The following is a 22500-nucleotide window of genomic DNA, read 5'->3' as shown; positions in this document are numbered from 1 at the left end:
ATGGTCATGAACTCTCATCCTCTAAAACCAGAATCTCCCAATGAACTCTTTCTTCTCTAAGTTGCCTTGGCCATGATGTCTTATTACAGCTATAGAGAAGTAACTAAGATACATCCCCTATGAGATTTGAATGTATGGAATATTTACTCTTTATATTGATCAGATGCCAGATTCATAGATAAATGTATGCCCTCTCTACTGTCTCCATTCTTGTGATTATTCTCTGCCAATGCTTCAAATGCCAGTGAGGTACCTGCCAGGCCTGTTTGAGGTTCCACCCAAACCACCAGGAGCATTTATACATGGCTTTCAGAGTTCCTCTTGACCTGCCTCTGGCTTTTCTGGCCTCTCATCCTTGACTATGACATGGCATCTTCCTTCTTGCTCTTTGGAGTGACCTTAGAATTCCCAAAGGAGAGAGACTGAATACTCACTGGCCAACGCTTAGTCTCTCAATGCATCATCCCTGGTTGAAGCAAGCATTGTTCCTTTCTACCTGCCTCTGGCTTTAGCCTCTTCATCCTCCGGCCTGAGTTCCAGTGGACACTGGAGGTGGAGAGGCCAAATGAGTCTGATGCCTGACCTCACAGGTCTGTCTTTCTGCAGTGGCTTTGGAAAAAAGTCCCTCTTACACCCCCTGCTGAGTTCAGGCGGCAGACAGGAGAGGGAAGATATGTGGGGAGTGCCAACGTAGTGAGCAGAGGAAGATCCAAGTGTTTTCTTTTTTTAATCATAAGAGTGATTCATGCACAGTTAAGGGAATTTGGAAGATAAGAAATAATACATAGAAAACAATCATGCTCCCTGCTGCATTAACTGCTCTTCGGGGGTGTGGACAATGTCTGTGTACCTAGATAAACACATCAACAACAGGCCAAGGTATAGTTTCACCAAGTCCAATACGTTTATTGGGCTTACTTATAAAACACCAAGGAGGGATATTCTTACAGGAACATGAATCAGCCCCAAACAGCTGTAACACTGCCAAGCGCCACCACATCAGGCTGCCCCCCTTCAGTTAACCTTCCACTTCCTGTGAACTCTAACAGCTCCCAAGATCACTTGCAACTGGGGATGGGCAGGAGGGAATAATGGCTGCAATTCCTGAGACCTTCCCCTCTGCCTTCTACCAGGAGGCGTCAGGAACTCTATCACTTCTACTCCAGACCTAGCTACCTCCGTATTTTCTCACTTAGTTGCCATGGCTACATGGCCAGGGTATCCACACCAGGATGATGACAGGGGGAACATGCTATGTGCTGAGGAAAAAAGGCTATACTGTGCCATCACTTAGCATTCTTCCTTCCTCTTATCTGTTCTATGTTTTATTCCTATATGGCTAATTTTATATTTTGCTTCTTATCTTGAAGGCTGTGAGAACTTTCTTAGTCATGCATTTCCCAGCAAATGGATAAGCTGATGTTTATATATGGACATTTAAGTGATTTCCATTTTCTGACTTTTCTTCCAGTACCGAGGCATACACAAGCCCTGGATTCAGTCCCTGGAGAACTACATCTCACTTTGTTTTACTGTTTTTATTTTCAGACACCTTTTTACCTCTGTTCTTTTGTTTTGTTTTGTTTTTCTTTTTGAGATGATGCCTTGCTGTATAGCCGAGGCTGGCCTTGAACTTGAAATCCTCCCTACTTCAACTTTCTGAGTGCTGGGATTACAGACGTGTGCCATCCTGTCCTTTCTCACTCTCTTTATCGCTGCTGCCGTGATGCTCAGTGTGCCTGGAGTATCTTCCTGCATTCAGAGTCACACTAAGGTTGACATCAGAAGAATCAAAGGACACAAACGTTCCCCACAAACACCATATTGTATTATAAAATAATACTTGGTTATGGTGCTATTTACCTATGTATGTACATTTTAGGGCCAGCAAGATGGTTCAGTGGGTAAAGCCACTTGCCATCTGCAGGGAACCATGGAGCTGGCTTGCTCTAGCTGCCTTGAGAGGCATACATCATAGGTTTTTCAGGTCCATGGCTTCTGAAGTACAATGTACCTTCCGGTTCCTGAGAGACTGACGCACTCCCTCAGGCAGTGAAGCGTTCAGGCTGCTGTGTGTTTCTCTGTGTGTTCCCTTCGTAGTCAAGGACGCATGGGAACGTGACAGCACAGTTGGTCTCAGACATTGATCCTGTGGACCCTGTATGGCTTGTAAACTTTACTGTATCCTGGCCACTACAGCTGTATGGATCCTGGCAATGGCCGTCATCTTCTGTTTCATGTCTGACTGCTCTCAATGAAATTGTCACAACCTCGGTTGCGCGTGGCCCCTCCAACCTGACCTGATTTCATTTCTCACAGCCTTATCATGTGACCTTGGCCAGGTAAGTAAATGCGAGTGCTTACAGCCGACAAGCCAAGCCTGATGACCCGAGTTTGATCCCAGGGCACCCACATTGTGAAGGGAGAGAACTGACTCCCACAAGTTGTCCTCTGACTCCAGGTTCACTATGGCACCTGTGCGTGCCCCCCATAAACAAACAAATCTATGTTGTAAAAATTAAAAGGGTATCTTTGAAATGAATGACTGAATAAATTAGTTTCAGTGTGTGAGTGTGTGTTCATGCATTCCTGACACATTTCAAGAGTGGAGATGGGAGAGTTACTTTCTGGATGAGGGTCTTGCCTTTGGCCTTGAGAAGACAGGATCTCTTGTTAGTGTTGCTACACTGTGCTCTCCAGTACTCAGGACTAGCACTGTGCACTCCAGTACTTAGGACTAGCACTGTGCACTCCAGTACTCAGGACTAGCACTGTGCACTACAGTACTCAGGACTAGCACTGTGCTCTCCAGTACTCAGGACTAGCACTGTGCACTCCAGTACTCAGGACTAGCACTGTGTTCTCCAGTACTCAGGACTAGCATTGTGCACTCCAGTACTCAGGACTAGCACTGTGCACTCAGTACTCAGGACTAGCACTATGCACTCCAGTACTCAGGACTAGCACCGTGCACTCCAGTACTTAGGACTAGCACTGTGCTCTCCAGTACTTAGGACTAGCACTGTGCACTCCAGTAATCTGGACTAGCACTGTGCTCTCCAGTACTTAGGACTAGCACTGTGCACTCCAGTACTCAGAACTAGCACTGTGCACTCCAGTACTCTGGACTAGCTGACCCATGCTCTGACTCTTCCTTCTCACCATAGAATGTTGGGATTGTAGGTGCTGCCACCACATCTGCCCTTTTCCCTTAAATGTAGGTTTGGGATTTGAACTTGCACAGCGAGTGCCTTTATGCACTGAGCTGTCTCCCTGCTCCGTTGTGCACTTTTTTTTTCCTTTTGAGGAGGAAAATGGACTCTGTGTTTCTAGAATCTGCTCATTCTGTCCCCTCAGAACAACCGTGTTCTTTGCGGGGAATGCACTTCTTGATTTCCCCAGGGCCGAATTCTTCTACTCTTAAGGGTTAAGAGACTCAGGATTTCAAATCATTCTGCATGAAGTTTCTTGTAATGATCAGCACCTGGAAGCTTCTTGATTTGCCTGCTTTCGGTCACAGGCACCAAGAATCCAATCTGTCTTGTTCATCATAACTCAGCCCTGGGCATGGTAGCCAGCACGTAACAGATGGTCCGTAAGCGGTCACAGGATGAAGGCCCTTGGGCTCCTGTCTCACGGCTGGTCACGGAGCTTTTTCCTGCCCTGCCTCCTCAGTGGGGCTTGAAGATCTGGCGTCCAGCGGGTGAGTCCTTCCTCTCCTGTCTTGACTACTTGCTCCGCTCTCTCTCAGTCGCCCACTCACTGTGGTGGCAGGAGAAAGCATCTGGACTTTAGGAATGTTACCCAGCGAGAAGTAAGTGTGAGAGGGACAAATGCGAGGCACGACGATTCAAGGTATGCGACTGGTGTGAAGTGTGCTCAGCTTTTTGCTCAAGATTTACTTGAAGTTAAATTGAAATTTCCATGGAAGATCAGCTGGCTTCTTTCCCACGCTCTGCGGCTGGCGCTCTTTATGAACTGGGTTTCTGGTTTACCTAGGGAGGTTTTCCTTTGTGGAACAGCTTTTCTTCATGGTTAACATTTTACAGGTACACAGTAGCTCAAGAAAACCGAAAGTAAGTTCTAAATGCTGCCATGACTATCTCTATGCTTACCAGGTCTGTTCAAAGATAAATATTAAATGAGGTAAGGACTCATTTTAACTGCTTGATAAATGTTTAAGCAGCTTAATAGTATAACATTTACTAAAAAAGTCAAATATTGACTAAAGCTAATGTAAATATTTCTTAAATTAGCAGTATAACTGGGCAGTCAGAAGTGAATAAAGCAGATGGTAATTACAGGGAGATGGAGGCGTACACAGGACACATTTACTAATGCATCAACCCAAGCCTTATTTTAATGTGTGCGCATATCTGTGTGGGTGCGCGCGCGCGCGCGCGCGCGCGCGCGCGCGCGCGCGCGTGTGTGTGTGTGTGTGTGTGTGTGTGTGTGTGTGTGTGCTAGTGCCTGTGTACCTGTGTGCTTGTGAGTGTAGAGGCCAGAGATCAAGTTCTGACATCAGACCTCGAGCCCCATCCACATCTTTTCTTTTGAGAAGGATCTCTCACTAGCTTGGAGTGCACCAAGTATTCCCATCGCCAGCAAGCCCCAGGGATGCCCCTGTCTCTGCTTCCTCAGTGCTGAAATGACAGTGTGGACCACCACTCCGCATGTGGGTTCTGGGGTCTCAGCTCAGGTTCCCTTGGTTGCAAGGCAGGGACTTTACCTACCTATAGATCTATCTTTCCAGACCCTCATTGCTTTAAAAAAAGGGGGAGGGCAAGCTTCACCTCTGGTTTCAATGAATTACTGGTGTGCGTGTGTGTGTGACAGAGAGAGAGAGAGAGAGAGAGAGAGAGAGAGAGAGAGAGAGAGAGAGAGAGAGAGAGAGAGAGAGATGGGGTAAGCTCATGCCAAGCACACATGTGGTGGAAAGCGGACAACTTTATGGAGTCCGATCCCTTCTTCCACCTGTGTGTGGGTCCTGGGGATGGAACTCGGTTACCAGGTCTGTGTGGCAAGTACCCTCACCCACCGAGCCATCCTATCAGCCCTCACCATGGTTCCTTTTACCAGAGGGCAAGCTTGAGGATGCTTTCCTGGAAGGATGGCTTCCCTGTCGAGATTCTCTAGTCGATAAAGACAGTAGTGACTCCGCCTGTTGGCGCTTATACACTCGGAAAGCCTTCCGATCTACTCGCCTGAGGTTGCAGGGGTGGGGGTGGGATCCCTGCAGGAGTCCCAGCAGGAGGCGAGGAGGTGAACCTGAAACCCAGTCCAGCCTGACTTAGTCAGACTGGATCGAACGTCTAGTGAGTCTAACGGCTGGCAGTTTGTTGCCAGGCATTTTTAAACAGTACAGTTTATTTCCTGGTGTAGCACACAATCCCTATTGCCCAGAGAGGCATAGTTACATAGAAAGTTAACTCAAAGCACATGTCATTTCTTCCAGGAAGATGGGTTCTAGAGATAGGCTACTTGTATTCACTCAAGGGTCTGGGGAAGGATCTGGCCTGGTCTCAGGCACACAGATAGAGTAGAGGTCATTGGGGCTGTTAGACACCTCTGGTCCTGGTTATGGGAGCTTGGGGGAGCCCCTGGCTGTACAGATAATGTAAGGGTCATTTAGACTAGTAGGTATCTCTGATCTTGGTTGTGGCATCTTGGGGGATTCCCTGGCTATAAGGGTCATTTAGATTACCTAAGGTCCTGTTTGTGAGAGCTTGATATGGCCTCGCCCAACAGATAACACAGAGCCCAGGCTCTTAATCACCTCCAACTTCCATGAAGAACATGTTTTTGCGACCTTTCCTTTGAGAGAACAATCCTGTGTGCTTCAAGTTAGTTTCCCTGGATCTGTGAGATCTGTGGATGCAAGGACCTTCGTGCTCCCGACATGGGGTCCCTTAACTCTAGTTTTCTTTATTGGATATACCTACTAGTCTAAGAGTTTCTACTGCCAGACCCCTGTGGTAAAGCCATGCCTGTCTGTCTGTCTGTCTGTCTGTCTTCCAGAGCTTGTTCTTCTCAGGCCTCCTCGTGCAGCTGCCTCACAGATAGCTTCCTTTTCAAGACAGCAGGTGAAGCCCGAGGTCTCTCGAAGCCCGAGGTCTCTCGAAGCCCTCCACTGCCCACGGTGTTTTGTTTTTTGCCAGTCTGGTTGTTCTTTTATTGATTTGCCAGTTCTTTGGTCAACCTCCCTGTGCTGACCAGGAGAATCATATACCGTTACTACGTAGATCCAGTATGTAATTACCCAGAGCATATAGAAGGCATGGGTACATTCCCGTCCCAAGGCTGTAGTGGCAAAGTACCCCCATGACTTGGGTAGCTCAAATAGTAGAAATTTCCTGCCTCACAGATCTGGAAGTTAAAAAAAAGAAAAAAGCCTGAGATTAAACTGTTAGCAGGGTTGATCCCTTCTACTGTTCCTTCCTTTTTTCTTGCCTGTGTGGTGATTTGCCGCAGTTTGGGGATTCCTTGGATGGTGGATGAATACATTACTCCACCTTCATCTTCCTGGGTACATGTGGATTAGGATTTACCTTGAGAACCTCATTCTCACGTGATTACTTTTATAAACACAGTGTTTCCAAACTGGGTTACATTTTGAGGTACTGAAGGTTGGGACCTCAACATGTCTCCTGGGCAGTGGCTCACATGAAAAGTAGTTCTGTCGCAATTTCTGTGGGTGGTGGTGGTTATCTGTTTGTCTTTGAGACAGGATCTCACTCTGTGGCCTAAGGCTAGCCTAGAACTCAGTATGGAGTCCAGCTTGGCCTCAGACTCACAGCATCCCTCCTTCCTTAGCCTCCCAGGTGCTGGTTACCAGCCTAGCTCTGTCACAGATCTCTTCTGGGGAATCAGAACTGCTGCTTGGTGGCTTTGGTTGGGGGCTCAACACCGAGAAAACGGGCTTTTCTCTCTATGGATGTCTCAGTGCCCATGACCTGGACACTGGCTTCATACTGTGTCAGCTTCAGAGGACGAAAGCCTGGAGCCTTAAGTGTTCTTCCTGGGGCCCCAAAAGTGATTGTGTGTGAACTTAGTTTTAGTTACAGACATATTAATTTTGTTTAAAAAAATGAATCAGTGTTAGTTAGTAGGTGGAAGAATACGAAAGCTAAGAATGTGGATGTTATCAAAGACAGTGCAGATGCCCGAGTTCAGGGGCCATGTTAGTGTCTGAGGACCATGCTGCCGCTGGGGGCATGCTGATCTGAGTGGCCTGCACTGTACTGGTGACATCCAGACCCGGCTGCTGCCGAGGACCATGTCTGGGGCTGTGGTCCTACAGCAGCTGGGGTCTGTTTTGCCACCAAAGGTCACATGGAAGCCTGGGGTCTAGGCTGAAACCTGTGGCCTTATTGTCCAGGGCCATGCCAACTCTAGAGCCATCTTATCTTGATCCGAGTGGCCTGTGTTTCTACTCAGGGTCAGGATGTCTGGGCCTGAGCTGCTGCTGAGGGCCATGTCTGGGTCTGTGGTTCTGCTGCAGTTGAGGTCTGTGTTAATGTCTGTGACTCATGTCACCTTGGGGGACCATAGGAACCACGCTTGATGAAATCGGGGCCAGCCCCACCCTTTGCTGGCCCTTCTCCTCATGGACACTGCAACAAGAGAGCTGGTCCCAACCTTCACAGGAGAGTCCCCCCTCTCTGTCCCACCCCTCCTGCAATCGAGAGAGAGAGAGAGAGAGAGAGAGAGAGAGAGAGAGAGAGAGAGAGAGAGAGACCCGCCCCTCACCATAGGCAATGGAGAACTGACCCTGATGGCATGGGCATAGGGGAGCTGGCTTGCCCCTCACCTGAGGGGAGCGGCCCCAGTGGCTCAGACTCACTCAGCTACCACTCAGGCCCACAGCCTGGCCTGGAGTTGGCCTACTCTGACATATCCCCAGTTAAGGACCTTCTGGGCTCGTGAATGATCACTGCAGAATCTCCATGACTTGGAGTGGCCTCAGGATATCCCAGACTGTGCGGATCCAGTGATGAGGGTGTACCAGAAACCAGAGGCCTCGAACCAGACCAATGACTCATTGCAGTGAACATTTGCAAGTAACACTGATGGACAAAAGGGTGCACTGTGTGACACCGTGACTCCCAACGCCACCAGGACAATGAAGAGGGGTTGGAGAGGAGAGGAGGATGAAGGAGCGAAAAGGGTTGTTTTTCCTTTTGGTTTTCGCTTTTGTTTGCTTGTTTTGTTTTGACTATTTAAAAAATTTTCTTTTGGGGGACACTGCAGGGGTGAGGGGAGGATAAAGGGGGACTAGGAGGTGAGCAGAATTAGGATACATGATATGAAATTCTCAAAGAATTCAATAAAGAAATTATGTTAAATAAAAAACAAAACAAAAACCCCAAAACAAACAAACGGAGAATGTGGATTCTGGAACCAGGTAGCCTAGGTTCAAATCTCTGCCCCAACTCTGACCAGGCGTGAAGCCTCAGGCACATTCTATAACTGTTCTGGGCCTCAGTATTCTCATTTATGCAGTGGGGGTAGTTAGCAGACCCAATCAGACAGAACTGCACCCAGAACGAAGTGTCTGGCCAAGGTAGTGTCCAGAACGGCCACGTCTGCACTCAGTACAGGTCTATAACGGTGGTGACACCCTGCTGTCCTTCAGGAGCATGTGGTCTGGAAGCGCACTCCACCGTCCTAAGACAGGGACCGAGTGCTCTGACCCCTCAGCTGCTGGCATTTAGGTGGTCTGTTCTGCAGCCACCCATAAGGAGACAAGGATCTTTGCAGAAAGGCTGGGCTAGGCAAAGACCTCAGCCATCCAGGACCCCATCCAGATCTGGAGCCCCCAGAAGCTGAGTCATCCTTACCAGGACCCCATCCAGATCTGGGATCCCCCAGAAGCTGAGTCATCCTTACCAGGACCTCATCCAGATCCGGAGCCCCTAGAAGCTGAGTCATCCTTACCAGGACCCCATCCAGATCTGGGATCCCCCAGAAGCTGAGTCATCCTTACCAGGACCCCATCCAGATCCGGAGCCCCCAGAAGCTGAGTCATCCTTACCAGGACCCCATCCAGATCTGGGATCCCCCAGAAGCTGAGTCATCCTTACCAGGACCCCATCCAGATCCAGGAGCCCCTAGAAGCTGAGTCATCCTTACCAGGACCCCATCCAGATCTGGGAGCCCCCAGAAGCTGAGTCATCCTTACCAGGACCCCATCCAGATCCAGGAGCCCCCAGAAGCTGAGTCATCATTGTCGAGGGCCCAGCTTGCCCTTGCCTATGGCAGCACCTTCGCCAGACATCTGGCCCCTCGATTGCTGCCAGAGTGGTCTCTTGGAAAGTCTAGTGTTTTGTGCTGTCCTCATACATTGCTGCCTAGCCATGCCCATACCCGGCTGTGTGCAAGCCTTTGGGGTCTGAGTGTCCATGTGCAGTGTCCACAGGGACCCCCCAAAACCCTCCGAGAGCAGAGAAGAGTTTTTCTGCAGGAAATTTTGTTCAAAGGCTGCTACAACAGGACAGTGGTTAGGAAGAGACCGTGAGCAGGGCCGGCGAGGGGCCAGATGAAGAGGACGTCCTTGAGGAAGTTCTTGGGCTGTGCTTCCAGAATGAGGAGGCTTTAGATACACAGAATGATGGGGACTCGAAGAGGAAGTGCAGAACTTTTGGGACTAGCCCAGACGGGAGGCCTTATCAAGAACTCTGTGCCGTGGAAACCACTGGAACTCAATGGAAAAGTTACGGAACTGTCATTAAACCTTGGTGCTTTTGAAAGATCACACAGGCGTCTGTATTTGATGGACTGATGGAGGCAAAGGTGTTACAGTGAATAGTCAGAAAACTACAACTGGAGACCATCAGAACATTTAGGAGGTGTTTGTGACATCCAGATACAAAATTCTAGGAATCTAAGCTCAGGTGATGTAACATTTAGTTGGAAGGAAGGAGGCCCATTAAGAAGCAGTTATGACACAGCCCTGTGGGACTCACTGAATGACTGGAGAGATAAGAACAAAGAAGGGCTTGGTTTGGATTACAGAGCACATGGTGGTGTGTGTAACTAAGATAAGATCTATAAGGAAAGGAGCCAGTCTGGGGAACAAAGACCATGATAAGAGCGGGAAATGCCAATGGGTTCAATAGATTCTGTGTTAGTGTTCTTTACAGGTCCTGTTATGGTTTGAATTCCCCACTTCACCCCTTTATGTCAACAGTTTAGTGACCAGTTCCTTAGAAAGAAATCTTATTGGAAAGCGAGGTCTTTGCAGAGATGATTAAGCTGATGTCACTAGAGTGGGTTGTATAGAGGGTGCGCTGTGCCTTCACAAACACGGGGAAATGTGAACACAGAGATAATGGTGCACACAAAAGGAACACCGTGCGAAGATGGAAACAGACCAGATGAGCCAAGGACCCACCTGAAGCAAGAGCAAGGTTTCCACAGATCTTCCTGCAGCAGCCTTGGGAGTTCTTGACCTTCCCAACACCTTAATTTTGGACCTCTGGCCTCTAAAACTGAGAGAATAATTGCATTATCCTACACCTTTCCTACAGTAGCCCTTCCTACCAAATGCCATGTCCTGATCTCCAGCTGGAGCTGTTTCATGTCTTTGCTATAAAGGCCCAGCATTCAGGGAGAAGCAGGAGGGTCCATGGCAGAGCCAGCTAGCCATAGTGTGGTGAACGTACGCCATTTCTATCCAACCCTCATCTCCTCTGCTGGAGAAAGACTTCTCTGCCACTTAATGTGGTCAGTGGGACCAAGGCTCGTGGTTCCACCTTCTCCCAAGTGCGGATGGAGTCTAGTTTCAATGCTAAAAGGAATTTAGCAAACAAAGAAATGAACGCAAGCAGAAACAAGAAGTAAAGGGAAAAAATGTCTGGGCAGTGTTAAGTTCTGGTCCCTGGGATCCAAATCCTTACAGATCTTTGAGGAATTCTGTGAGTTACTCTAGGCTCTATTCTTCAACATTAGGCAATATTTTCTCCATTTACCTCTGAGAGTTTGAGTTAACACTTGCCATTAAAGGAATATAAGTATAGATAAAAATCATGATGATAGGTAAGACAGAATATGAGAGAGAAGAGAAGACGGCCAGAGCCTGGGAGCCCGAGGAGGAGAAGGCAAGGAAGATTGAGAAAATAGGAAGGACCATGCAGAGGCCGAGGAAGAAGACTGGCTTGTGGCCCTGCAAGAAAACAGGAAAAAGAGATACCATGGACACCCCATGGGATGAGGCAGGGGTGGAAATGAAGCCATTAGATCAGCTTTCTGGAAGGCTGTGTTGATGATTCGTGACTCTATAACCATTGCCCCCAAATAGAGCAGCTCAAAACCACATAGGTCTGTAATCCTCAGTCTCCGAGGGGCAGGGATCAGAAATGGTCCAGGCTGGGGCCTCTCAAGAGTGTGGGGTCAAGCTGTCAGTCAGAGTCAGAGTCTAAAGGGTTGACTGTGGGTCGAGAGTGCATTTCTAAGATGTCTGGTGGTTGGAGACTTCAGCTCTTCCTCTGTGGGCTCCTTGGAAGGACTGTTCGAGTCATAACTCCACACAAGTGATCTAAGAGGGAAATGTCGTTTACTCTAGCATCCGTCGTTTGTGTCTGCCAGCTAGAAGTGAGTCAGTAAGTACTCTCAGTGGAATGTGTCCCACCTCCTTAAGGAGGAGTACCAACCCTTGCCGAGCTGTCTTCAGAACCAGCACAAACTCTTGGGCAGTTTCTGTGAGAGCCACGCTAGGGCCGGAAGATGTGAGGCACACAACCCTTTCTGGAAGGTGCCTCTGAAGAAACGGTGATGTAACCTGATTATTGGAGGAGGAAGAGCAGAGAAAGTTTTACGGTCTCTTGTGACTTTCGTTTGTTGACACAGGGCCTACACCTTTATAGATCTGCCGTCATCTACATGTCAACAAGTGGAACCAAGGCAGTGGGGCTCAGAGCTTCGGAGCAAGCTCTGCACGCTCATGCAGACGCGTCTCCCACTGGGAAGGAGCAGAGTCATAAAAACTGCCTGATGTACACTGTGTCTGTGGTAGAGGACAGCGCCACAGCCACGGTTAATGCTTCATGATGGATCACTGTTGGGTAGGATTTGTTACCGTGAAGGACCTGTTACCCGAGAGGGGCGGGCAGTTGAGCGCAAGCAGAACCCTTTACAAGTAGAGCTATGCATGGTGGACCTCCATGTTTTATATAGTTATTCCTTCCCTCCCTCCCTCCCTCCCTCCCTCCCTCCCTCCCTCCCTCCCTCCCTCCCTCCCTCCCTCCCTCCCTCCCTCTCTCTGTCCCTTCCTCCCTCCCTCTCTCTGTCCCTTCCTCCCTCCCTCCCTCCCTCCCTCCCTCCCTCCCTCCCTGTTTTGCTATGTGTTCCAAGCTGGCTTTGCTTGCTCATTCCACCTTACCGACAATAGGAGTGTGTCTACATAGTTCCCAGACTCCAAGTGCTGTTTCCAGGGGCCTGAGCCCTGTGGTGGGAATGCGCCTTTGCATTGAGGAAGAGGAAGAAGATAGCTGGTGAGGAAGGAAGAAGGATGAAGGAAGCATGGCTGACAGGATTAGAAAGCTTCATGCGTCTGTACTTGATTCTCACTCTGAGCTGGAGGAGAGGCTCTTCTATCATTCTTGAGACTGAAGAAACAGGCATATGAGCAAGATGCTTGTCAATTGCAGAGATGTTTAGAAAAGTAATAATAAAGTATACGGGAAACAGTGATGCCGGGGAGCCAGCGCGGTCTAGCTCCTGGGTGCCGATGGTGATGGCATTTCCCGGCTCTGCTATCTGGGGGTTTTACATGGGTGTAGCTTGAACTTGGCCATGGCGGCAGTGTTTACTCTCTAGTACTTTCACCTTACAGAGCCGGCTTTATTTCTGAGCACTTGACCAGTGACCGCTGGCTGCAGCACTAACGTGGGGTGAAATGTCAGTCGAAGCTGTTGCTCACTGAAGAGACGCTGCAGTTCTGATGTTGGGGAGGGACACAGGGGACGTCCAGAGGTCTGGACTAGATAATGAGTCCCCGTCTGGAGCTTCTAGGGGTAGAGTTTCCTCTCTCATCCACTTCTTGTCTGATTTCCCCACACGCAGGTCAAGGCTGTGGTGTGAGGTGTGTGGGGCCTGAGGAAGTTCAGGGAGACAGCTGAAAAGCCAATGTATTGTACACAAGCATATTTCTAGACTTCGCCAATTTTCTTTTTTCCTTTTTCTCTGTTGCCTTGCCTATTTAAATATTACAACAAGTGTCTAAGAAGATATTATATATATAAAAAAAGAGATCTTTATAACTCTGTTTAACTGTACGGTTCCCTCTCTCCTACGCCAGCCATGACAATCTTCATCCTGAATTCCACACTCATTTCCGTGATTTCTTTTTTATATCAATTATCCTTAAAACCTATGTAATTTTAACTGCAGCTGCTGCCTGGAATGTGCAGAAAGAGGGTTGGTAGTGTTGTGTGTTTTTTGCTGACTATTGTCGATATTGATCCAGCTGCTTCACTAATCCATTTTGTCGAAGTGTTTTGTATATTTTAATAAGAACTTCTTTAAATGTTTAAAATAAAAATATAGAGCCAGGTCTAGAAGTCCACACCCCGCTGTCCTGGAGTTCACAAGTGGAAGACAGGCCAGGCCTGGTGGCATGAACCTTTAATCCCAGCACTCATCAGGCAGAAGCAGGTGGATCTCTGTGAGTTCCTCCAGGCGGGCCTGGTCTATGCAGAGAGACAGACCCTGTCTCAAACAAACAAACAAACAAACAAACAAACAAACAAACATAAACAAACAAACAACAACAAAAACCACCAAAAACAAAACAACAACAACAAAAGTGATAGGAAAATTGTCAAGACCAGCTTGAGCCACATAGCAAAACACTGTCTCAGAATAATGCATCAATTTGGTATAATTAGGCAGACGACCACCAATTTATCAGCAGATTGTTAAAAAGCAGTTTCCATAGCACCTCTGGGGAGTACATTTGTCCTTCCTCTCATCCTGTACAATCTTTCCAGATGTGATTTTCAGTGTCAGCACCTTTACGGTTTTCTTCCTCCCCTCTCTGATTTCCAGTCAAGAGGTCAAACTTCACATTCCGGGCTTAGCGGGGAGGGCAGTTTAACAGAATTCTTCACAAATTGCAAAAAGTTTGCGTTTTCAAGGCAGCAAGGACTCTTTCAAGTTTCCACTTTGTAGATCTTTGTAAAGCATTATTTATCGTAGAGCAACTGAACATCCAGTGATTTATCTGACTTTTAACCTCCTGAAGGCCCCAAGCTCTGACCAAGGCCATGCTCATCCTTGGGTTTGGGTTATGGGGGTTTGTGGTGGTATTGTGTTCCCCAAAATATTGTGTACTCTAATAAATTTATCTGGGGTCAGAGAACAGACAGCCACTAGATACAAAGGCTAGAAAATGGTGGCACTCACACCTTTAATCCTAGCATTCCAGAGATAGAAATCCCTCTGGATCTCTGTGAGTTCAAGGCCACATTGGAAAAAGCCAAGCATGGTGACACATGCCTTTAATCCCAGAAAGCCAGCCTTTAATCCCAGGGAGTGGTGGTAGAAAGCAGAAAGATATATAAGGCGTGAGGACCAGAAACTAGGAGATTTTGGCTGGTTAAGCATTCAGGCTTTTGAGCAGTAATTCAGCTGAGACCCATTCCGGATGAGGACTCAGAGGCCTCCAGTCTGAGGAGACAAGACCAGCTGAGGATCCGGCGAGGTAAGATAGCTGTGGCTTGTTCTGTCTCTCTGATCTACCAGCATGGACCCCAATAACTCGCCTCGGGTTTGATTTTATTAATAAGAACTTTTAAGGTTCCTGCTACAGGGGTTTCTAACTCATCTTAACTTTTCTTTCTCAGGTCAGGTCACATTTGCCTTTGGTAAGGTAGTACAGGAATGTTCGTCCTCATTTGTAATTCAAACCAGCATTTGACAGAGTTTATACAAATCATGACTGAAGAAACAGTTCCTGATAACTATGGTGATGATGAGACTTGTTTGGAAGGACATTCTGGAGTCTCTCGACTTTTTCCAACCGAGGTAGACCAGATGTCACCTTTGCCCAGGAAGGGCCTGCAGCTTCCCTAGGCCCATAAAGAGCCCGCAGCCCCCCTCTGTTCCCAAGGAGACACACCCATGTGACATGGAGACATTTTGGTAGATGCTCAAAGGTGAAAGCTGGCCTGGCAGTGGTGGCGCATGCCTTTAATCCCAGCACTTGGGAGGCAGGGGCAGGTGGATCTCTGTGTGTTCAAGGCCAGCCTGGGCTACAGAGCAAGTTCCAGGAAAGATGTAAAGCTACAGAGAAACCCTGTCTCAAAAAACAACAAAACAAAACAAAAATGTGAAAGCTGGTCCTCTTCCCTCAGAGAAACAGTCAGGGATGGCAAGAGATAAAAAGTTTCCAGGAAGAAAACAACAAATGGTCAAAGGTGAAAAGATAAGACTGTGGATAAGAGGGGATATGAGAGGTGCGTGTTCCGCCAGCATCGTGAGGAGAAAAGGGAAGGAGTGTGAGTTTGTTCTGGAGCCCAGTCTGAGAACAACCAGGCAGAAGTGTCTTAACCTCTGCCCTGAAGAAGCTTTTATAGCAGCTCGGAGAAACTTCCACTGGTCCAGGGATGCCGGAGTGAGCTCGGTCTGAGGAGATGACCACAAAGAATGCCTGCCGCCTGTGGGGTCTCAGAGGCACTGGAAGCTGCCTTGCTGCAAGATGGTGCCTTGTCTGCTCAGCTCTCCTGCAGAGATGCTTAGAGGATGGAGCAGCAGGGGTCTAGCTTGTCCTGTACCAGCTAAACTGTGCCCACAGCTGGAGCAGCAGGGGTCTAGCCTGTCCTGCACCAGCAAACTGTGCCCACAGCTGGAGCAGCAGGGGTCTAGCCTGTCCTGCACCAGCAAACTGTGCCCACAGCTGGAGCAGCAGGGGTCTAGCCTGTCCTGCACCCGCAAACTGTGCCCACAGCTGGAGCAGCAGGGGTCTAGCCTGTCCTGCACCAGCAAACTGTGCCCAGTTTGCTGGTGTAGGTCTCTTTCTAACCACTGGAAAACACCCCAATTCCTGAATGACAATGCATCAAGAGTTGGCTATCCCGGGGCTGTCAGTAAAGTGCCTGTGGTGAGAGCACCCAGACCTGAGTTCAAATCCCCAGCACCGATTTAAAAAGCTGAGTGCTCACTAACACTTGGTGGTATGCGTCTCTAACCTGAGAGCTGGGAAACCTTGAAACTCATTGGCTAGCCAGACTACCCAAACCAATGAGCTCCAGATTCCACGAGAGAGCCTGCCAAAAAAAAAAAAAAAAAAAAAAAAAGAATGTGTAGAAGTTATTAAGACAGTCTGTCTTCACACGCACACATACATTTATGCACATCAGCATACATGCAGATTCCAGTCCATGCTTGTCTTCTGGGGGTGGGGAGGTGGGGGGCTGAGGGTTTGGGGAGCTGGGAGGGTGGGGGGCCTACTTCCTCACAACTTTCTGCTGTATTTCCAGCTGCAATCTAGAGCTTTGATCCCCGCTCAGAGGAGAGGGGCTTATTATGAGTCTGCCAGCCACTTACAGCTCACTGTGACCTAGTGTTGGGATGCATCCTCTGAGAGAGGGCTGGGGAGGAGCCCAGGGGCCAGGCCACTAAAGGGGCTTTTCAGAGTCCTCTGTAGTTTTGTTCTGGAGGCTTTGAGGGCAGCATGGGCTACCAGGACTAAGGTTGCTCATGGTTTGGCTTTCATCTGAAACCAAAACGGCTGAGGCAGACCATGGACCACCAATGAGAACAGAACAGACCAAGGCCTAGAAACAAACCAGCTATTGGCAGATCAGGCCATGGCCTCCCAAACAGACTGTCTGTGTCTCCTTGTTCTGTTTATTTCCCTTTGGCTGGCTAACATCTTCCCAAAGTCCCCATATGTCGTCCTCCCCACCCCCTTCAGCTTGTTAGAGCAAGGAATACCGGTGCTCTGGGTCACTGGTGGTGGCAAGGGAACACAGAATGAACTAGGTTGGTAGGTTGTGTGGGCCATGCCTGCCTGTGAGTGCTCTTCTGGACTCTGTCTTCATGAAGGGTGAGGTTAGTCCAGCTCCCTTCTCCAACCAGCACGCCCTCTCAGGCCTCAGTGGTACAAAGCCATCCAGAACTTCCAGCCCAAGGAAACAGTGAGCAATAGTTTCCCTCAAAGGTTATGAGAGAAAATTACATTTTTAAAATAGGTAGGTACACCAAGGAGTAGACAACATACATGTGAATATTTTAAATGCCATTCAGAGCTAAAAATGAATTTCTGGTTGGGTGTTATTGTGCCTGTAATTCAAGAGAATGAAGGATGTTGAGCCGTGGTGGCACCTGCCTTTAATGCCTACACTTGGGAGGCAGAGGCAGGCAAATCTCTGAGTTCAAGGCCAGTCTGGGCTACAGAATGAGTTCCAAGACAGCCAGGGCTACACAGAGAGAGCCTGTCTTGAAAAAACAGAAAACAAACAAACACAGGAAAAGAAACATCAACAACCACAGAGGACGGAGGCGGATGAAGAGTGGGAGCCAGCCTGGGCTACAGAGTGAGTGGGAGCCAGCCTGGGCTACAGAGTGAGTTCCTATCAGTGAACAAAACAAACCAGCCAATCACAAACTTTGACACTTTCAGTGACTTTCTGGCCCCCCAGGGCAGCTATGGGGTATGCGCTCGCCCAGGCTTTCTTAGAATAACTCATTGTCCCTTCTCTTCTACTTTGGAGACTATTTCAACAGAAGAGTTAGAGGAAGTTCAAAGGCTTATGCAAAACCAAATGAGATTGTTAGTAGTGAGAACTGTGGAGAAGGAAGTTCTCAGGGATCTCAGGCTCAGCCTGGGTGTCCTGAAGTGCTTGGATGGCTGGGGCCGGCCGGCCTACACACTCCTGGAAGCAGGTTGTTTCCCGTCAGAGCAAGACTGGGATTTAAATGAGTAATTATAACTCCAGGTTCCCCCTAGGATGCCAAGCAAAGCCTGGAGTTACCGAGCAAGGACCCGAATTTCTATCCCATCTTGCCTCCTCTTAGTGCTTGTGCTATTCATGAGGGACTCGATCCGAGGGACGTGGAGCGACCTGCCTGAGTCACACAGCTAAGGGCAAGTCTAGACCAGGATTCGGGTCACCTCCCTCTAAGTGCCCTGACTGACTGTAGTGAGCAAAGCCGTTTCTTATTCCAGGTTTCAGGACAAGCACTTCTCGGTTTCACTGACTCCCTGGTTAAAATGAGCGCTTTGGGACTGTTGAGTGTTGATTTGGAGTGTTGTTGGGTAGCATTCCGAGCATGGATAAGACCAGATCTTCTCTCCTCATGCCTTCATTCAACACGCACTGACAGGCACTGCCCAGCTGTGTAGACGGAAACACGAGGATGAATTAGTTCTCGCTGCTAGGAAGGGCGATGGGATGGAAGATGGTCCAGAAGAAGCCAGTGGAGCAGCACGTTGTGGTGCGTGCAGAGTGGCCCTGGGACAATACAAAAGGGATAACCTAGCCAAAGCAAGACGTGGGAGGGCTGCGAGCCTTGGGTGGCGTTTATGACGTAGTAGGGATACATCGGCAGATTTGGAACTTACTTTCTGACAATAAAGTTCACACTACCAGAATTCTTCAAAAATTCTTTTTAGATTTATTTATTCAGTTTTACACGTGTGTTTTGCTTGCGTGCACATGTGTGCATCACGTGTGTGTCTGATGTCCATGGAGGCTGGAGGAGGGCTGTTTGGAGAGATGGCCCTGCTGTACCAGCTGCTCGTCACACCAGGGCCACTGAAGAGAGACTGGGATTGAGTCCGTGAACAGAGCTTTGTTCAGAGAGCTAGCCACCGAGAAGGCAGAGCTGCCGGCAGGTTACAGACGGGGAGGGGACGCAGAGGCAGTCAGAAGTGTCACAGGTGAGTCTTGACCTTGTGCTGAGGTGGTCAGTCTTGCCCTGACATTCACGGTGTTGGTGCCTCTCTTCCATGTCTCCCGAACTCTCCCCTAATGGTTCTCTCTCTCTAGCAGCTAGGTTCGCATAATTCCACAGCCATCAAGCCTTACAGTCCTTCGTGCTGTCACCTGGACTAGGCATTACCTCAGGACAAACAAACTATTATTAGCATGTCCATGTTGAGCTATTTACGATATGTCCATACAGATTCTTTTTAGGACTTGATGTACAAATACGCCCTTATAACACAGAACTGCCCCATCCGTCCCGTCCCTCCCATCCCCAGGTCACTTGTAGACATGATTAAATTATGGATATTAAGACCATTCTGAATTATTAAGGTGGACCCTAAATGAAACGACAGCATCTTTATCAAAGAATGGCCGAGGGAGATGAGGATGAGAGGGCCATGTGAAGGTGGAGACAGAGTCGGGGTGATGCCAGCCGCCGGGTGAGTCACCGGAGTGCTGACAGCCGTTGGGTGCTGAGGAGGCACGGAGGGCTCTCTCCCCGTGTCTCTGTGTAGAGCACACTCCTCTTGTGCGTTGATTTTGAACTTCTGGCTTTCCAGATCTATAAGAAAATAAGTTTTTCTTCTGTTCAGCCATGAAGTCTGCGGTGATTTATTCAGCCCCCAGGAGACTGATACACAGCCTGTTCACGCCCCCTATCCATCCTTTGCCCCTACACTTCTCTGTTAGCCCCTGGCCCACGTCTTAAAGCTCGCAGAGGGTGGCATCAACAGAGTATGGCTCAGTGTTCCGTGAGTGCTGCCGAGCCTGATTCTCCTCACCCAGGGTCCTGGTGTGGCCCTGGCCGCGGCTTCATGTATCAGCTGTTACCTTCTCCAGGGACAGACGACTGCCATTCCTAGATAAGGTGGATCTGCCTAATTAAACACAGCAAGCCTTATGACTCTCTACTGTGAGCTGCCAGGTTCTCATGTAGCTTTAATTTTCACCACTCTTTCTCTCCCCACCCTATCTTTCTGTCTCTTCTCTTCCTTCTTTTCTTTCTTACTAGGGATTGCTGGGGATTGAACACAGAGCATCGCATGTGCCAGGCAAGTGCTCAGCCACCGAGCCACGTTCTCTGTCCTTAGTTTTTCTTCTTTTTCTTTTTAAGAAACAGTCTTGTCAAGAAGGATGAAGCAAATGTTGGAGCTGGTGTCCAGCCGGGGATGGTGGTGCAAGCCTGTAACTCTAACTCTTAGATTGGTCTTGAATTCACTGTGTAGTCCAGGCTAGCCTTAAACTAATTTTTTAAAAAGATTCACTTATTTTGTATGTGTGAGCACTTTGTCCGCATGCATTTATGTGCATGTACCAGGTGCTTACCTGGTGCCAAAGTGATCAGAAGAAGGCATTGGATGTCCTGGATTGTTTTGAGCCTCCATGTGGGTGCTAGGAAATGAACCTGGGTCCTCTGCAAGAGCAGCCTGTGATCTTTGCCACTGAGGGATCTCTGCAGGCCTCTGGCATTACACTCTCGATCCTCGGGTCTCGGCCTCCTGGGGGCTGGGGTTACAGGCTTGCACCACTCTTTGCACACCAGCTCTTACACTTACTCCACCCCATCAGCCTCGTTCTGGCAGAGGGTGGAGGGTACTTTCACACTCGCAGCTTTGTGCTGGCTGCTGGCATCCAGCAGTGGTAAGGGGACGGCACCTGCCCCTCCTGGCTTCCCCCTAAAGACAGCCATTGTAGAATGTATATGTGGTAAGACCCCAAATTTGTTTTTGTTTTTGTTTTTATAAATCACATATAATTTGGGTATGGTGGTGTGTGCCTGTGATCTCAGCAACTAAGGAGGCTGAGGCAGGAGGATTATGAATTTGAGCCCAGTCTGATTAACATAATCAGATACTGTCTCAACATGAAAATTACAAAGAGATACATCTGTACACATTCATATACATTCATATATACACACAGGCTCCATCTGTTTAAAAAATACTGGTTAGAAACACATGCAGTACTATAAATGTTGGCAGTTATTATTTCTAGATCCCTGGGTTATAATTTTTTTCTTGGTAGTTTTCTTCATTTTCCAAGATCAGTTGCTAAACAATTTTTCTGTTAAACGAAGCCCTAGGTTCTGCCTTTAAGGTTTTATTCCTAGAGCTGGTTCTGAATAGAAGTGCCGAAATGAGCTTCCGGACCAGAGACTGTGCATTCCCTGTGCTAGGCTCGTGGTAACCATGGTTGTTATTTCCTTCTTTTCTTTTCTGGCTTTTGGAGACAGGGTCTCACATAGTCAAGGTTATCCTCCACACACACTATGTAATCAAGGCTGGCTGAATGCTCCAGATCCCCGTCTCCGTTTCCTAAGTGCTGGGATTAATGGCATGGCCTCTTTTATCCTTCTCACCAGACAGACACACAGACACCAGAGCATCCAGCAAAGAGGAGTAACTTCTCACCAGACGGACACACAGACACCAGAGTGTCCCAGCAAAGAGGAGTAACTTCTCACCAGATGGACACACAGACACCAGAGTGTCCCAGCAAAGGGGAGTAACTTCTCACCAGATGGACACACAGACACCAGAGTGTCCCAGCAAAGGGGAAGAACTTCTCACCAGATGGACACACAGACACCAGAGTGTCCCAGCAAAGGAGAGTAACTTCTCACCAGATGGACACACAGACACCAGAGTGTCCCAGCAAAGGGGAGTAACTTCTCACCAGATGGACACACAGACACCAGAGTGTCCCAGCAAAGGGGAAGAACTTCTCACCAGATGGACACACAGACACCAGAGTGTCCCAGCAAAGGAGAGTAACTTCTCACCAGATGGACACACAGACACCAGAGTGTCCCAGCAAAGGGGAGGAACTTCTCACCAGATGGACACACAGACACCAGAGTGTTCCAGCAAAGAGGAGGAACTTCTCACCAGACAGACACCAGAGTGTCCCAGCAAAGGGGAGGAACTTCTCACCAGATGGACACACAGACACCAGAGTGTCCAGCAAAGGGGAGGAACTTCTCACCAGATGGACACACAGACACCAGAGTGTCCCAGCAAAGGGGAGGAACTTCTCACCAGACAGACACACAGACACCAGAGTGTCCCAGCAAAGGGGAGGAACTTCTCACCAGATGGACACACAGACACCAGAGTGTCCAGCAAAGGGGAGGAACTTCTCACCAGATGGACACACAGACACCAGAGTGTCCCAGCAAAGGGGAGGAACTTCTCACCAGACAGACACCAGAGTGTCCCAGCAAAGGGGAGGAACTTCTCACCAGATGGACACACAGACACCAGAGTGTCCCAGCAAAGGGGAAGAACAGTACTGAGAATTTTCTGGATTTCCCAGTGGCCCTCATCTTGGCCATGCAGCTGCTCCCTTTGATAAGGATTTTCGTGTGAGGTCTTAGGCAGACTCAATATAAAACATTGATCTCATCACATGTTTTAAGCTTCTGGTTAAAAAATAGAACATCTCATATAATTCCCCAGGAAAATCAGTCCTGTCAAATCTCATTACTAATTCATAAAGGGCATAGACTGTTCAAATGGGAGAATGTGGGCATCCAATGGCTGTTTCCAAACTCAGTTCTTAAGGGAGT

At 48.5% G+C, this 22500-nt stretch overlaps 1 long non-coding RNA gene across 1 annotated transcript; it reads left to right on the top strand.

Annotated features, from left to right (window-relative positions):
• Positions 1-3340: 3340 nt before the first annotated feature.
• Positions 3341-16298, top strand: LOC143268842 (uncharacterized). Its single transcript, XR_013044970.1, has 2 exons — positions 3341-3855; positions 14844-16298. It is a non-coding gene; the product is annotated as an uncharacterized LOC143268842 (long non-coding RNA).
• The last annotated feature ends 6202 nt before the right edge of the window (positions 16299-22500 follow it).

This window comes from Peromyscus maniculatus, chromosome 16, assembly GCF_049852395.1.
Source record: "Peromyscus maniculatus bairdii isolate BWxNUB_F1_BW_parent chromosome 16, HU_Pman_BW_mat_3.1, whole genome shotgun sequence".
Taxonomy (NCBI): domain Eukaryota; kingdom Metazoa; phylum Chordata; class Mammalia; order Rodentia; family Cricetidae; genus Peromyscus; species Peromyscus maniculatus.
This window is presented reverse-complemented; position numbering and strand designations above follow the sequence as displayed.